Raw genomic sequence first — 16,539 nt, forward strand, 5'->3', positions numbered from 1 at the left:
GCAACTTGCATGTCCTATACAGCTCCTGTTTGATACTCTAACTTAGCTAGAGGTTAGACTAACTCATGACTAACCCTAAACTAACTGTAACCAAAGAGGTGTTTGGGTGACAGGGTTAGATTGACAATAAATGCACTTCATGGAGAGAGAAAAGTGATTTTTCACTGGTCCCAATGAGAACTATCTCCAGTTAGCACCTCTTGGGTGGGATAGTTTTTTTTGGTGGGTTCGGTGTAACTTGCTCCAATTTAAACCCTCATGGTTGGATACTTTAGGGCTATCTGAGCCCCAACTAGCTCAAACTAAATCTAACCCATGGATCCACACAGGGCCTATGGCCAGTCTCGACGCGGAGCAGACGCGTGCACCGGGAAGCGGCGCTCTCTCGGCCGTCGCGCCACTTCAAAGCCGGCTCCAGTGAGAGGTCGCCTTCGCTCTGGCCGGGCATTAATGTGGCACTGACACTCCAGGGCGACGTTGACCATTTCACGTGGGAAGCACGCACTGGCAAGGGAGTATAGGTTTTGAACCGTTTCAGGTGTAGTACTGGTAGTTTGCAAAACTACTCAATTATTGCACTCAGTTTCTGTTGGTGATATTATTACTGGGCGTAAACCGGCCAGGATAGGCCGGGTTAACTTCATCAGTAGTTGAGTATGTTAAAGCCCATGAGGGCAGATGAGGGCTAAAGGCCCATAATCGGTTTAAGGCCTATAGATGTAAACCGGCATCGGTATGTAACTTGTGTTATAAGTTAGGAATAGTGGAGACCGAACCGGACACATCTATGAGCCGGTATCGGGACTCTATAAACCGACGGGCGTCACCCATGTATATAAGGGGATGACCGGCAGAGGTTCAAGGACAACAGACAACAACTCGAGACATAGGCGAAGCTTGTTTGCTCCCTAGTCATCGAAACCCCATCAATTCCATCACAACTAGACTTAGGCTTTTACCTTCATCGAAGGGGCCGAACTAGTATAAACTCTCTTGCGTCCCTGTGTCCGCTTTAACCCCTTCAAGCTAACCCGTTGCGATGGCTCCACGAGTAAGTCCTTTCATGAGGACATCTGCCGTGACAAAACCACGACAGTTGGCGCCCACCGTGGGGCTATCGCACGATGGTTTCAAGTTCTTGGAGGGCCGCTTTGAAGGACTCGAGGGCTACGTCGTGGGCCGGCTGACTAAGAGTCGTCGCGGCAAGCTTTACATCGACGATGCAGGCTGGGGCCCCGAGGCCTGCTCAGTTGAGTATGGGTACCACGTCCCCTTTGGTGTCATACACGTTTTCATCGACAAGATCGGAGAACCGGGCCCTGAACCGGATATCTGCACTGACCTCGTCGAAACAGCTCAGTGTGCGCGATCTGCCCGGGTTAAACCGGCCATGAAGCGTGCCTTCGTGGGAGTCATCCATGGAGGAGGTCATGAGGATGGATCGGGATCTGGCGGCGAGACTGTCATTTACTCCGGCGATGAGTCATCAACCGGAGAAACCGAATTTCTATATCAGCTACAAGATGGCCGGATTGGGGGCTGTTCCGATGGCGACAGTATTCCGGACCCCTCTGATCTGCCCAACCGGGTTGGAATATTCATGGCCGGCACACAAGCAGCGCTTCATTCTTCGACCGTTGTGGCAAGAAACTCCAGTTCAGCACCGGCGACGGCTGCCGGGGCAGGAGGCCCTGTGCGCCCACCGGCACAAGTTCTATCAGAGCTATTTGATGCATTGGCTGTGCTTATGGCGGAAGCTAATCCGGTGGATCAGGACGCCCACAACGCGGAGATTGCAAAGATAAGGGAACAGATCACCCAGGCCAAGGCGGACCTGGCAGCTGAGAATACCAGGATGGCCACAGAGCGGGCCGCTTTAGACGCCCATGCCTACAGGCTCATGTTGGACCAGAACGCGTCGCATGAAGTCATCAAGAGGAAGTATCGATCCCGTTTGCCTTCGGTTTTCGAGGCCAGAGACCTTTTCAATACCCCAGGAGCAGGAACCAGTAATCCGCTGGAGGGAAACCGGGCGGAAGCTCCTGGGACCGGTGCGCCGGTTCAGCCCCGTCGGATGGATCCGCCTCGTCAAAACACTGTTATACCTCAGGCTGCTTCAACACCTCCGGGTCACTACTCCAACTCAATGGACAATCTCGTCGCCGCTGTGGCACGACTGGAGGCCATTCCAATGGAAGGTGACTCACCACAGGCGATAGAGACGCGACGGGTCAAGGAGCTTCTTAGGACAGCTTTGGACCAACAGGAAGCATACTCGTACAGCCGCGACCGGATCCACTCGACCCCTCGCCCAAGCCGGAGTTATAGCAGGCGTATGGATGAACCGGCAGTGTCAAGTAACGAATGACGTGGAGCACCCTGCGGCAACAACCCGGCGGGTGGTGCTGATAACGCTCAGGACGTGGTGGACCGGGCCCGAGCGCGCAGGGAGGCCGAGTTAGCCGCCCAATATCAGGCTCGGCAGCTTACGCCGGTTCGTCCAACTATTTCGGTTGAGCCCGGTGTTACTTCTAGCTCTTTGGGGGTACCTTGCCTTCTCCCCGCTTTACGCAATGTGCGCCTGCCCAAGGATTTCAAGGGCCCGCGCAAGGTACCAAATTACACGGCGGATCAACCCCCAAAGACATGGGTGGAGAGCTATGAGATGGCCATGGAGATGCTGGATGTGGATGATGCGGCATGTGCGAAGTACTTCACCATGATGCTTCAAGGAACGGCCCGCACTTGGCTAAAACGCTTACCGGCCAATTCTATCAGTTCATGGGCCCAATTACGAGCCTGGTTTATCAGTAATTTCAAGGATACATGTAAGCAGCCCATGTCGATAGTAGACTTAGCTGCCTGTGTCCAGGAGGAAGGAGAATCGACGACTCATTGGGTGCGCCGGGTATCACAAGTGTTGCATTCATCAGAGCGCATCAACGCCGACACCGTAGTCTTAACCCTAGAAGGCAACTGCCGGTTTGGGCCCCTAAAGCTGAAGTTGGGACGGATGAAGCGCCATTGCACTGACATGGGGACCCTCATGGCTGCTTGGGTAAAGTATGCTGATTCTGATAGTACCAAGGATCCCGAATCTGATGACGACAAGGCAGGGAAGGGAAAGAGGAACAGCAACTCCAAAGGTCAGCAGCATCACTGGGCAGGCAATGGTGGTGGAGGCAAGCATAAAGCATATGGTAACATGGAGTTTGTAGCTAATACCAACGCGCAGGACAAGGGCCAGCGACACAAGGGTAAACCGCCAAATAGCAGTGGGGCACCCAACCCTAACCCGGACCGCCTAAATTATCTACTGAGCCAGCCCTGTCCAAGACATGGGACGAAGGAGGTACCAGCAAACCACCTTTGGAAGGATTGCTTCATTATGCAGGAGTTCAAGAATTCTAATGCTTTCCGGTATGATCACGGCTCCGGCGGTGGCTCAGGATCCAGGACGGGTTACGGTGGAGGAAATTCCGATTCAGTATTTAATGGTAATCCGGGTGGACATAACAATCAAAATAATCAGAACAACCAGGGTGGTCACAACCAGCAGCAGCAACAGTCAGGTTACCAGAGCAACCCAAAGCAGTTGAATAGTGGGCAGTACCATGTCTTCACCACTAGCTTGGACAAGCGAGACCGGAAGGTTTAGAGGCGGGCAGTCAACTCTGTTGAACCGGCCGTGCCCCGTTATCTACGCTGGTCTGAACAGCCAATCATATGGAGCAGACAGGATCACCCTCCCCAGGTTGATAATCCGGGTTAGTTGGCTCTGGTGGTGGCGCCTCAGGTGGGAGGTTACAAGTTCACCAAAGTGCTCATGGATGGAGGGTGCAGCATTAATATCTTGTACTATGAGACCTTCCATCGTATGGGACTAACAGATAAAAATCTCAAACCGTCTAATACGGTGTACCACGGTGTGGTACCTGGCAAGTCAACCTATCCTGTTGGTAAGATAGCCCTGGAAGTGGCCTTTGGAGATGATCATGATTCCAGGTCGGAAACATTGACGTTTGAAGTGGTGAAAATCCAAAGTCCATATCATGCCCTGTTTGGGCGACCGGCCTACGCCAAGTTTATGGCACGACCCTGTTATGTGTATTTGGAGCTCAAGATGTCGGGTCACAAGGGGACAATAACGGTTCACGAAAGCCGTAAAATCGCTTTGGAATGCGAGGAAGGACATGCGGCCTACGTAGAGTCGGTTTGTGCCACCGAGGAGCTGAAGTATTATAAGGACAATGTTGATCCGGTGGACGTGACTCCATTAAAGAAGCCAACTACAGAGCATGATCCGGCCCTGAAGTTCAAATCGGCAGCAGAAACTAAGCTTGTTGACTTCGTACCTGGCGATTCGTCCAAGCAGTTCAGCATCAGTGCCAACTTGGATCCGAAATAGGAAAGCGCGCTCATCGAGTTCATCCGTGAGAATCGGTACATTTTTGCATGGAAGCCCTCTGACATGCCAGGTGTACCGAGGCAACTCGCTGAGCACACCCTTAATGTGGATCCTAAATACAAACCGGTGAACAGTTTCTCCGCCGGTTTAACGAAGAAAGACGCAAGGCGATTGGAGAAGAGGTAGCCAGGCTCTTAGCAGCTGGCTTTATTGTTGAAGTTTTTCACCCTGAGTGGTTAGCCAATCCGGTGCTGGTCCTTAAGAAAAACGGCACCTGGCGCATGTGTGTGGATTACACAGATCTTAATAAGGCTTATCCAGCAGATCCTTTCGCCCTCCCTCGTATTGATCAAATTATTGATGCTACGGCAGGTTGCGAGCGTTTAAGTTTTTTGGATGCATATTCTAGCTATCATCAGATCAAAATGGCAGTTAAGGACCAGGAGAAGACGGCATTCATAACTTCCTTTGGAGCCTTCTGCTATGTGTCTATGCCCTTTGGGCTCAAGAGTGCTCAGGCAACCTATCAACGGTGTGTACAAAATTGTCTTCACAAGCAAATTGCCCGTAATGTACATGCTTACATGGATGATACCGTGGTTAAGTCCAGGGAGAAGGAGACTTTGGTTGACGACTTGAAGGAGACCTTTGATAACCTGAGGACGTACAAGATGATGCTTAATCCGGCCAAGTGTGTCTTTGGTGTACCGGCAGGCAAGTTATTGGGTTTTCTGGTGTCCAACAGGGGAATTGAGGCTAATCCAGAGAAGATCACAGCCATCACCTCCCTGGCTAAACCGAAGTGTATTAATGATGTTCAACGCCTGGCAGGTCGGATTGCCGCGTTAAGCCGGTTTATCAGCCGCCTTGGTGAGAAGGCAATCCCTTTGTATCAGATGATGAAGAAGACGGATCAATTCGTCTGGAGTTCCGCTGCTGATGCAGCATTTGAAGACCTAAAACGGCAATTGATCAATCTGCCTGTGCTCGCCGCTCCCATCGACAAGGAGCCGTTATTACTATATGTTGCTGCTAATGCTCGTGCGGTCAGCGTGGCTATTGTGGTGGAGCAAAAGGAGGCAGGCAAGGAGCATCCGGTTCAACGTCCGGTTTATTATATCAGCGAAGTGCTCATTGAGTCCAAGCAAAGGTATCCGCATTGGCAGAAGCTGGTATATGGAGTTTTTATGGCAAGCCGGAAGCTTAAGCAATACTTCCAAGGGAACCCTATTACGGTGGCCAGTTCTGCTCCCTTGGGGGATATCATTCAGAACCAGGAAGCGACTGGCCGGATTGCCAAGTGGGCTATAGAGCTTGGGCCGCACGGATTGAAGTATGTGCCTCGGACGGCGGTTAAGTCTCAAGCACTTGTTGATTTCATCAATGATTGGACAGAACTGCAAGCACCTGAAGAAAAGTCGGATCACACATATTGGACCATCCATTTTGACGGATCCAGGCAATTGGAAGGCTCGGGGGCTGGAGTCGTATTAACTTCCCCACGAGGTGATAAGTTTTGTTACGTTCTCCGTTTAATGTTCCCTTGTACTAACAATGCAGCTAAGTATGAAGCCTTGCTCCATGGTCTCCGGATGGCTAAGGAGATGAATCTAAGTCGAGTTAAGTGCTTCGGTGACTCGGACCTCGTGGCTCAACAAGTGTCTGGCACTTGGGATTCCAAGGACCCACTAATGGCAGCATATCGTCGTGAGGTGGATATTGTTGCAGGTCACTTTAAAGGCTATCAGGTGGACCACGTGGACCGACGGAAGAATGAAGCGGCGGACGCTTTAAGCCGGTTGGGCTCTCAGCGCAAACCGGTCCGGCCCAATGTTTTTCTGGATGTGCTACACAACCCGTCGGTTAAGCTCCCTGGTGAAGCGGATTTGGCTATTCCTGATCCGGAGGCTCAATTGGTGGCAGCTCTTCATGTCATTCCAGATTGGACGCTTCCTTACCTGGCGTACACGAACCGGGGCGAGTTACCAGGGGATGAGACTCTGGCCCGATAGATAATCCGGCGGTCCAAGTCCATGACTATTGTCAATGGCGAGTTACATCATTGCAGTGTATCAGGGGCGTTTCAACGCTGTGTGTCTCCTGAAGAAGGCTGTGAAATTTTGCGTGGATCCACGAAGGAGATTGTGGTCACCACGCCGGTTCAAAATCTTTGGTAGCTAAAGCGTTTCGCCATGGCTTCTATTGGTTAACTGCTCATGCTGATGCTGAGGATCTGGTCAGACGATGTGATGGCTGCCAAAAAATTTCAAGACGTGCTCATGTGCTGTCTCAAGAATTGATAATGATTCCAATTACTTGGACGTTTGTGACTTGGGGGCTGGATATGGTTGGGCCTTTCAAAAGGTCCAAAGATAAGAAGACTCACCTCTTGGTGGCGGTTGACAAGTTTACAAAGTGGGTGGAGGCAGAACCTGTTAGCAAGTGTGACGCGGCCACAGCGGTTCAGTTCATCAAAAAAGTGATTTTCCGGTTTGGCTTTCCACACAGTATCATCACAGATAATGGTACCAATTTGTCCAAGGGTGCCATGAAGGAGTTCTGCGAACGGGAGCACATCCGGCTTGACGTTTCATCCGTAGCACACCCATAGTCCAATGGTCAAGCAGAAAGGGCCAATCAAGAAATCTTGAGAGGCATCAAGCCCCGGCTTATGGTTCCTTTGCAGAGAACACCGGGTTGTTGGGTGGAAGAGTTACCATCCGTGTTATGGAGCATCAATACCACGCCCAACAGATCAAGAGGATACACACCGTTCTTCATGGTCTATGGAGCGGAGGCGGTTCTCCCTAGTGATATCCGTCATGATTCACCTCGTGTGGCGGCTTATGTTGAAGTTAACAACGAGATAGCACGGCAAGATGCTTTGGACCGGTTGGATGAAGAACGTGACGTAGCAGCCGCCCGCTCGGCGATTTACCAACAGGATCTTCGTCGTTATCATAGTCGCCGAGTTAGAACCAGAACCTTTCAAGAGGGAGATTTGGTGCTTCGGCTCATCCAAGACCAGACTGATATGCATACGCTATCCCCACCTTGGGAGGGACCTTTCGTGGTCAGCAAGAATCTGCACAACGGGTCATACTATCTGATCGATATTCGAGAGCATAAAGACTCACGTACATCAGAGGAAGAGACCAACAGGCCGTGGAACATAGCTCATCTTCGGCCTTACTATACCTGAGCCATTGGCTCTACTTATGTACATATTACGACGATGTATATATTATGATTAAATATAATAAACCGGAACCTCAGGTAAAGCGGGGTATCTATTCTTTTACATCATGTGTGGTTACATGGAGTTGTTCTAAAGCGGCCTCCGATTTACCCCTTGAGTTAGCTTTTCAAAAGCATCATGTTATATCACTTGGGGGCTTGGTCGTGTCCGAACCAATGCAACACCTCTTGATAGGAGAGAGCCACCAGATCACTTGGGGACTTGGTCACGTCTGAACCAGTCACGCCTCTTGATCGGCCTAAGGCCACAGAATCACTTGGGGGCTTGGTCGAACCCGAACCATTGCCATGCCACTTGATCGGCATAAATGCCACAGTTTCATGTGGGGACCTGGCTGACTTGAACCATAGCTACACCTATCGGGAGCTTGGTCGTGTCCGACCATGGTAACGCCATCTGATCGGCTCAAATAAGCCTCTTTTTGCAAACGATTTTATCATTGCCTTTGCTTCACAATTTTCTTTGATAGATATTTCTTTATTTTTGTTGCGTTTTTTAAACCAACAAAATTTTAAACCGGTTCACACTGTCAATTGATGGAACACGGTCCATTTTTAATCTGAATACTATTTGCTCGGTTTGATTTTTTTTGTTAACATCCTATTACGGAGTAACACGGTGTTTTATTATAACCCGACACAGCTTACACGGTAAACCGGCATCATATATATATACAGGAGCTGTTATCTCCTCCAACATTGTGGGTTTCTAAACCTCCGCTTCAATATTGGCCAAGCCAACTTCACGCCCAACGATGGCAGGTATTATGTATCTCAAAAATTTGGTCATATACTTAAATCTCGGATGTTTTGATTTCGTGTATGCAGACATCATATTCCGCCTGATGGTACAACCGCGGTGGCACTTTAAGATTTTTTATTGCAGAAAGTACGTTGGAAAGTTCATCACCCAAAGGAAGAGCAAGTTGCAGTAATTATGCGTGAAGGCATATCAACATCAAGAGTATAAGCTAGCCTATTACAAGGCAACACGGTGCCCACAATAAGATCATTGTTTTTCGCAAGAGAGAAGCAGTTTTAAACCGGCTTCCAGTTCAAGCTTGGTCACCAGCCTGGCCTGATGGTTGTGGGTCAACCCGCGCCGCTTCAACTTCAGTTTCTCTACCCAGCGGCTGGAAATCAATAGTTATCCAGTCGATTCCCATTAATGCTCGAAAGACAGCTTCATCATGGATCAGCAACGACGGGTCAATATCGGGAGCGTAAGTATGCTTACGGATTGGAGGGATAAGATTTTCCACTTCATGAGTTGGTGCAGCTATTCTCTTGTTTTGATTGTCATATTGGGCTTGATAATGAGACAAGTCGGCTCCTTCAGCCAATTGACAAGCTAGCGGACGCACCTCCCGGTTTATTGCTCGCAGATCCGCTTCACTAAACTCTGACCCATCTTCCTTCAAGCTGGGATAGCCCTGACCTGCTTCAATAGGATCAAAATCCGGCACCCAAGCTTTTGCCCGGATTAAGGCATTGATCGCACTGGTTCGAGCAGCAGATTTCTTCAGCTCTTCAACCCGGGCAGGAAGCACCGACAGTTTCGTCAGAGTATCTTGAATCAAAGTGGGCGCCGGTTTGTTGTGGGATGCAGTACAGATGATATGCTGTGCACCAGTGTACACTTGTTCGATCAACGTATAGATGTCTTTCAATTTCTTCCGCACATCTGACCCCAAGTGACCAATGCGTGTCCCTGAAATATCATAAAGGGTTAACAAACCGGCAGCTTTGTAAGATGGCAGAATCAATTCAGAAGTCAAACCGGCTTACCAAAGATAGCAGTGGTCATGGCATGCACGTGCCTCTTTATGCTGGTCAGTTCGTCCACCACTGGTTTTAGTGCACCCTCAGCATCTTCTGCTCGTTTGATTAAAGTGGACTTTTCAGTGGCCCAATCCGCCCGCTTCTTCTTGAAGCCCTCCTTAAGTTGTTCCATGGCACTTAAAGCGCTGGTCAATTCCTCTTTTGCTTTGGAGGTTTCAGCTTGTTAGGATTTCAGATTTTCTTGGAGATCGGCGACTTGGCTTTCTTTCGTCTTCAGCTCAGCCTGCATACACACAGTTATATGATTCAGCAAAACGGTACAAGAATTGAAGTACCAACCACATAACAAGTTATGCACTTGGCACTTGGGGGCTAATGCATATTCGATCTTCATCTTTCAATTGCTTATTAAGTCCCGGTTTAACTACACTAAGTTGAACCGGCCCTTGGGGGCTACATCGGCGAATTTTGAGGCAGTAAGATTTATATTCATAAGTCCTGGTTTGAAAGAAGATTACAAACCGGCCCTTGGGGGCTAAGAGAGTCAGCAAGAATTGAAACATACAAGCAGGAAAGAGCGTACGGAAGTTACCTCATATTTATCTTTCATCATGTTAACCAGACCGGCTTCATAGTCACAACTGGTATACAGCCGGTTCAGATAGCCGGAATGGATGTCTTGGGCGTTCAGAGCAGCGTAAGTCGCCAGATCAACATTCCACTTGCCTTTGCCAAAGGCAACAAATTCTTCCTTGGCAGTATGTTTAGACAAAGCGACAGGATTGCTTGGCTCTGTATGGCCAATACCAGTAATAACAACTTCATCATCCTTGGCGTCGCCGGTTTGCACTGGGGCCATTGGCTTATCAGTAGGCTTTGTTGGATTGGTGGATTTCTCAATCCGGATGGGGCTTGTGGGTTGGTTGACAGGACTTGAGGTATCAATAGGCCTCTCTTCAGCAATAAGATCGTCATCTCGCTGCGGTGGATCATTGGATATATCTTCAGGAATAGCCGCATCAATATCTGGTGTTTTGGCTGGTTCAGGGACGGCATCCTCCTCGGCCGCTTTATCCAGGCGAGCCTTCTTGCTCGGCCTAGGATTGGCCCTGAAAGGAATAACCAAGTCAAATACAGCATATGTTCCAAGGTGATGTACCGGAAATATTATAAGTATAGCTTACCCAAGCACCGTTTTGAGCGGTGGCAACTGAGTAGCCGATGACTCGCCAGAGGATGAGTGGGAAGTAACCTGATAATCGGAGTCAGATGGATTAAGAGGTTGATGAAAACAGCCCGCTTTAGGACAAGCACTGACAAGCAAGTTAGAGACCTCTGAATGGCGTTTCCGAAACGGACTGTCCGGTAAACCAGCGGAGGTAACTACCTGGCCGCTGTGCCGGGTTGTGCGGCGAGCTTCATGCTGTTGGGTCTTCATAAGAAATTTGGGATCCAAGTAAGCAAGAGGATGAGAAAAATTAACCTTCCGGTTTGCCCGACGGATTTTTAGTGAAGGCAAAGGGTCTGAATCGGAAGAGAGAATAATTACCTCTGCAGCATCAGCATGGCTGGCTTCGGCATCATCCTGACAAATATCATCATCAATAAGACGCATGAAAAATAAGACAAGTGAGTCAAGCTTTACCTCAAGGTACGGATTATCCGCATCATCATCAGGGGCCGGATTAGAGGATGCAGTGGCTCTTTTCCTGTGGGCAGTCTTCTTCACAGCTTTAGTCTTTTGCCGGGTTGATCTTTCCGGTTTATCTGGTTTTTCTGGTTTCTCCTGCGGCAGTTTCTTGCTCCAAAACAGATCATTGCCCTGGTTACATAGACACTGATATTAAACAATGACCAGATATATCTATAACAGGTTCAGCAAAAAGAAAAAATCAAACTCTTACAGTTGGCGGTTTGTTGGTGGCACAGAAGGGAAGCAGGCCGGTTTTAGCACAGATGTGTTCCGGTTCATTCAGCATCTTATTCACAGCCTCTGTGATTTCTTCATCGGTGAGCTGGATGTTAGCATGTCGCAGTGGGTCATCAACACTGCCAGTATACTCGCACATCAAGCCGGAGCGCTGACTAAGGGGCAGTATGCTCCATGATATCCAACAGCGAGCGAGATCAACCCCTGTTAAACCGTTGCCAATAAAGGCTCTGAGCTTGGACAGTTGAGGAGCATATTTGCTTCTCTCCTGGGCAGTCAACCTTTGCGGAAAGGGGTGTGTATTGCTGAGCCGCTCCGGACAAAAGCTAGGCAAAGGATTTTCACCAGCAGGGGAGGTGTCTTTGCAATAGAACCATGTTTGATTCCACTCTTTGGGGTGGCTGTGCAGTTTGGCGTGAGGGTATGTGACCTCTTTCCTTTTCTGAATCGCCACGCCACCCAACTCCGTATTGGAGCCGTCAGTAAACTCAGTACGGCGGTTTAGACGGAAACAGTCTCTGAACAACTCAACTATGGGCTCCTCTTGAAAGAACACCTCACAGAGCACTTGGAAGTGGCACATGTTTGTAACAGAGTTGGGGCCAGTGTCTTGTGGATGGATTTGAAAATCGGCTAAAACGTCCCGATAAAATTTAGAACCGGGCGGCTTAAAGCCCCGGGCTAAGTGATCTACGAAGACGATGACCTCTCCTTCTTGAGGTGTGGGAGGGCATTCTTTTCCAGGGACCCTCCAATGGATGGTATCTTTGCTGCCTAAGGCGCCGATCAGGACTAAATCGTCCAGTTGAACCTCTGTGACGCGAGAAGGAACCCAGTTGCACTCATATACTTGCTTGGCCATGATGAAATCTACAAGGTAGGTGATCCTAGTTCAAAAATGCATTGATTAAGGTACACTGGTATGTGCAATGTTAAACTGGAGGCAGCTCTATCTAAACCGGAGTTTTATGAAGCAACAGCATCTGGCGGTTCAACAAGGGGACTAATGGTGTATACCGGTTTGGCAATTTTTCTACAAAGTTAAACCGCCAGGTCTAAACATTGAAAAGTCAAGATTGCAGATGAGTAAGTAGGCAGAAACAGATTTCACAAGGTTGTACTACAGTTTTGGATCTGGAACGTGTTCAGAAAAGAGATAAATATTCAAAGGTCCAAAAGGAGCAGTACCGAATCAATGAGCAAACGTACGTGTAGATCTATGGTCTTGAGATGCGTATGTGAAGACGAAGGTTAAACAACTACCACTACACAGAACAAAGGTTCGCAGATTCATCTAAGATCTATCGTATGAGCAAGAGGCAGATGATGAACACTGAAGAACTTTGAAACCCTAGAACAGACCTGTGGGGGAAAGGATAGAAGACTTACCGGAGCTGAGGAAGAAGCGGAAGGTCGCCGCGAGGCCCTGGTGCGCTCAGGGTGATGCAGCGGCCAAGGTTGGAGCAGAAGTCGACGGCGGCGACGGAGCTCCGAGGCTGGTCGGCACAAGGAAGACGAAGCAGGAGGGCACGAAGGGGAAAAAGAAATGACCCTTCGGTCCTATTTATAAAGCAAGGGACATGTGTCAGGCGCGAAAATCAAGGGGCCGCAACTTGAGAAACGGATCTGTCGCCTCAATTGTCGCATATCTATTAAACAAGAAGGTATCATGAATAGTTTCTTTATGACAGATGACGTCACGCCGGTTTACAATGATCATAAAAGATGATGTCATGACGATTCACCAAATTACAAGAAGATGTTGAAGATGAAGTTTTTTGCTAAGGATTGACGTGAACCTGTTCAAGTCAATCTGGGGCCTAATGTTGGGGATATTATTACTGGGCGTAAACCGGCCAGGACTGGCCGGGTTAACTTCATCAGTAGTTGAGTATATTAAAGCCCATGAGGGCAGATGAGGGCTAAAGGCCCATAATCGGTTTAAGGCCTATAGCTGTAAACCGGCGTCGGTATGTAACTTGTGTTATAAGTTAGGAATAGTGGAGACCGAACCGGACACATCTATGAGCCGGTATCGGGACTCTGTAAACCAGCGGGCGTCACCCATGTATATAAGGGGACGACCCGGCGGCGGTTCAAGGACAACAGACAACAACTCGAGACATAGGCGAAGCTTGTTTGCTCCCTAGTCATCGAAACCCCATCAATTCCATCACAACTAGACGTAGGCTTTTACCTTCATCGAAGGGGCCGAACTAGTATAAACTCTCTTGCGTCCCTGTGTCCGCTTCAACCCCTTCAAGCTAACCCGTTGCGATGGCTCCACGACTAAGTCCTTTCATGAGGACATCTACCATGACAAAACCACGATAGTTTCCTAAGAAATTGTGGTAAAAAATGTTACTCCACAGCCCGCTTCCCTTCTCCTTCCTCTTCCACCGCCCGCGCACGTCCGCAGGAAGCGACCGGTCAACCCTTATATAGGAGTGCTAGCACAAAAAGATGCATGCATGACCACTAAAATTTCCATATTAAAGCGCCACTCCGGCGGGAGTATGGCGTATGTTGTTACCTTCGGCCGGCCCATGGCTACCGGGCGACGGTGACCAGAGAAGAGGCGGCAGGAGGGGAATGAATGCAGCTACTATTTGGGTTCGCCTTCCAGCTTAAATAAATGAGCAGCATCACGTGTACTCGCGGGTGCACAAATTGTAACATATGTGTCTGCTTAAGTGGGCGTCACGTAACTGGTGTGTGTGAGAGAGAGAGATTCTGAGAGACAGAGTGCGTGTGTGCGACTCTACTCTTCGGACATGTACTCAACCTTTTGCATCGGGATATAAGTATAATGGTATTTACTTTAGCTAGTGATTTATGTGGCCCTGTTAACGTGGTTGTGTCAAAAAAATGTCACTTCATGCTCGTGATTTGCGTTATATAATTACAAGCAAGATTCTCGTGCATTGCAGGGAACATCAATACGCATTTTTTTACAAAACACCTGTTGTGATTGACCCATGCAGGAGTAATCCCATGTGTAAAAACTAATGATATCTCGAGAATGTCATCGAAAAAATGAAAGATGAGAGATAAGGCGAGGAGGAGTGGAGCGTGGTGGTGACTGGTGGTCGGAATGGGCGAAGGCATGGGGATGGACGGCGCCGGTAGGCGGCAGCGGCCACCATGCATGCTAGATTGTTCCAGAGACGTATTCCTTTTTTAATTGCTGAGCAATGAGGTTGCGGGAGATAATGATGTGGAGAGAGGTGTGGGTATCTTTTTTAAAATTATCATACTTTGCTTTCTATCTTCAGATATAGATCATACGGTCTGTATTACAAGATGGCAGGCACACCATCACCATCAACTCGTTTTTTATAAGGGTACAGATGATAAGTTTGCTGACTACTAATGTAAAGTGGAATTTGTCCATGCTATGCAAGTAAATAAAGGTGATTGTTTATCATACGGGTAAGGTTGGATGAAGGGTGGTAGGAACAAATGCTCCGCCAAGAGCATGTGTGTGTGAGATGGAGTCTTTGTGTGTGTGAGAGAGAGAGGGAGAGGAGAGAGAGAGAGATGGAGTCTTAGTTTGTGTGTTTGAGAGAGAGACAGAGATGAAGTCTTAGTGTGTGTGGGGGGGTGCATGCATGCATGCGTGTGTGTGTGTGTGTTTGTGTGTGAGAGAGAGAGAGATGGAGTCTTAGTGTGTGGGGGGTGCGTGTGTGTGTGTGTGTGCGCGTGTGTGTGTGTCGCAGGGTCCTCTGTTGTCGGAGTAAATAGCCATGGGTAGCCAAGCCGACTTCCCCTAGCCCTTCTGAAAAAATTACGAGCCCGTCCGGCTCTCAAGAATCCAAGACATGGAGCCGCCTTCCCCTTGCTGGCTGCCACCCAGGCCGGCTTTCGGAAGGCGGCCCGACTTTAGCCCTCATGAAGATAGCCATGGGAGGGCTGACTTCGAGAAGCCGGCCGCGAGAAGGCCGACTACAAGAAGCCGGCTCCCACAAAGCGGTCGAGATCGTACCCTCAAAGTTTGCATCCACCTAGCGGCGATGGGACGGGGCATGGCTACAGTAAAGCCTGCCACCCCCGAATCCCGGAGCACGTCTGGCACAGTGCGCCGTACGGAGTGGCCATGACCCATCCGGCGCGGCACTATTGCCATGTTGACCCTGATGTCATCCACGACGGGCTACCAGTACGACCCGTGGGCGGTGGGCCCCTGCGGGCAGAGAGACGCCCGAAGGCGGCCAGGCCTCCCCCAGTCGACCTGAGACGGGGCCGGCTCCCTGCAGCCGGCTCGCTTCCCCCCTCGAAGGAGATGCCCCATTAAGGAGACAAGACGCGGTAAGGCTACAGCGATCGCCCGCTTACCTCAACGAAGCCCTCGTCATCAGGTTGAGGCAACAGTTACCAACCACCGACGAGACCCTTGGCAGTGGGGCCTGCCTGTTGCCAAGGAGTTGGCAGCCGGCGGGACCCACCAGTCGGCGGGCCCCAGCAGCCGGCGCAGAAGCCGGCGAGCGCAGTAACAGACGGCTGGGCCCCATGCCCAGTCGGATTACCATTGTACCCCCCGGGGGGTAGGCCTATATAAACCCCCCGGGGCACCCATGCAAAGGGTTGGACCCCCAGCTAGTCTTAGACACCATACAAGGAGAAGGAGCAAGCTAGCCGTGCCCTTCTTCCTCCTCCCACCGAACAGCTCAAGGAGCATTTTGTAGCTACTTGTCCATCTAGTGATCATGCGGAGACCCCGCAGAGCAGCAGTAGGGGTATTATCTCCACGGAGAGCCCCGAAGCTGGGTAAGATCCGCCGGCATGCATGTCTTCGCCTTATCCCGTTTCCAGGCAACGGCGACGTCTTACTGGCTCCCACAATGATAAGCCATCCGTTGGCATATGTCGCACCTACCACCCGACATTTGGCGCCCACCGTGGGGCCAGGTGCATCGTCGTCCGGAGACCTGTTCTGGACGGGAACGCTCTTCCTCCCCCGCGAGCGTAGCCAGCCCGGCACGCCCGATGGCGCTTGCCACGACGCGCTGTAAGGCGTCACCAACGCCTGCGCAGCGAGCAGCCTCGCTGATCTCCTCGACAAGACCCTCATCTCCGACGAGCTCGCCTCCGATGCGGGCACCGACTACCTCGCCAACCTCCTCGGCCAGCTCCATGTCTCCAGCAAGCCCGCTTTGGATCT

This window comes from Triticum urartu, chromosome 2A (genome assembly GCF_056163025.1).
Source record: "Triticum urartu cultivar PI428250 chromosome 2A, HENAU_Tu73, whole genome shotgun sequence".
Taxonomy (NCBI): Eukaryota; Viridiplantae; Streptophyta; class Magnoliopsida; order Poales; family Poaceae; genus Triticum; species Triticum urartu.